The sequence below is a fragment of the Salvelinus sp. IW2-2015 genome, linkage group LG22 (genome assembly GCF_002910315.2).
Source record: "Salvelinus sp. IW2-2015 linkage group LG22, ASM291031v2, whole genome shotgun sequence".
Taxonomy (NCBI): domain Eukaryota; kingdom Metazoa; phylum Chordata; class Actinopteri; order Salmoniformes; family Salmonidae; genus Salvelinus; species Salvelinus sp. IW2-2015.
This window is the reverse complement of record NC_036862.1, coordinates 36847520-36849584: the sequence shown is the minus strand read 5'-3', so window position 1 is coordinate 36849584 and position 2065 is coordinate 36847520.

Below are 2065 nucleotides of genomic sequence, written 5' to 3'. Positions count from 1 at the left end.
TAGCAGCTCTTCCTCAATCCCAGAGATGCGGGTCTGGTGAGATGACCAACACAATGGCAAGTAAGTGAGAACTTTAGTGCTTTCTATGACATGAAATTGTTTGTGTTTTCTAATTTTCCAATTGGAAAAATCTATGATACAAGAGCTGTTAAGGACCAGAAGAACGGCAGCCATATTAACATCTTATATTTCTCTTCAGGTGAACAAAATTACGTTCCCAATATTTAAATAGGAATAACTCACCATCTGATTAATTTTTAAAATATTGTCAACAGTGGCTGGTGAATTGGAGGATGCTAACATTTTTCTGGTTTCTTTAGAACGTCCTGTTAATGTTTTTAAAATGCAATGACAACAAAATGTATAGCTACAATTGTTATCTTATTTGAGTCGATGTATTAACCCTAACATAATCCATTCAACCTTGCAGATATTCTTTCTCCCATGTCCATTTGTTTTGTCTCTGTTTGTTAAATGTATATTTATTTATTTTATTCTGTTTGTGTGAATCCATGTTTTTTTCTAATTGGGATGCTTTGGATGAACCCAACTTCTTGACCTCACCCATGAAATGTAAAATGGTTATGGTAAGGGTTTTAGGGTTGGGTTAGGTAAGGGTTTGTTAATGGTCAGGGTAAGGGGTCAGGATTTAGGGTAGGGTACGTCCCAAGGAACCCATTAGCATCCTAGCGAGGCTCTATGATTACCTGTGGCAAACTTTAGACAACCATGCCCTTGTCTGGATCTACCTTACTCTAAACCTCCCTTTGGAATGGCTCAATGCCTCATCACACTGTTGTTTGATGTTTGTGGTTTGGTTTCTAATAGTTGAATCCTTGATTTAAATGAACATCAACAGTGTAAGCCAGTGGTTCAAATACTGAACGGCAAAAACAGTTCACTCAGCAACTGCTCCTGTGCGCCAATTATGTTGATTAAGCAAGCCCCCCCCCCCCCCCCCCCCCCCCCCCCCGCACCTCTCTTGAATCCAGCACGTGTTGGGTTAAATGGGACAGACACATGTTTGGTTGAACGCATACGTTGTGCAGAACTGTGCACACTGACTAGATATCCCCCTCCATTGTCAGTTGAATTCCATACAAATCTCTTGTTTTTGAGTTTTCAGTGTTGTCTATTGGTGGTAAACGTCGTTTAACCTGAACAGTGAACAACTATCAAACTAACTCTTATTTCATCTCAGCCTTAAAAGGATTTTGTGTCATTCTATTATTGATTGTAACTTCTGTATCACTTGGATTTCAAAAGGTCCTGCTATATGTGTGTGTGTGTGTTGTGTGCGTGTGTGTGTGTGTGTGTTGAAAATACTGCATGCAAGATGTTGTACCTATTCATAATAAGGGTCATAACAACTAATACTGCTTAACATGTACTCCTTGTATTACACTGGCTGACTATATGCTTACTATTAAATATAAACCAGTATGTGTTTTAGCAGTACTCGTGTGATTACATGTTTTTACAATGAAAATTCTCATTCTTCTCAGATGTTTTTCAATGTTTCTCACCACTGGAGTTCAACGTGAAGCCTGTTTGTTAGATTTCCCTGATACATTGAGGGGAGCTGGTGTCTCAACGGAGATCTACACAGATCTTGGCCATTCTTCTTCTTGTGTATACATCAGGTCCTCATCGGCACGCCCCTATTCATCACTCTGTGTTTGCTCGACTCAACTTCACACACCAAATGTATATTTTCCTTTGTACTGGTCTCTCAAGATATAGTCACTCTATAGAGTCAACCTGTACCTGATTCACTCTATAGAGTCAACCTGTAGCTGATTCACTCTATAGAGTCAACCTGTAGCTGATTCACTCTATAGGGCCAACCTGTACCTGATTCACTCTATAGAGCCGACCTGTACCTGATTCAATCGATAGAGCCAACCGATACCTGATTCAATTGATAGAGCCAACCTGTAGCTGATTCACTCTATATAGCCAACCTGTACCTGATTCAATCGATAGAGCAAACCTGTAGCTGATTCACTCTATAGAGCCGACCTGTACCTGATTCAATCGATAGAGCCGACCTGTAGCTGATTCA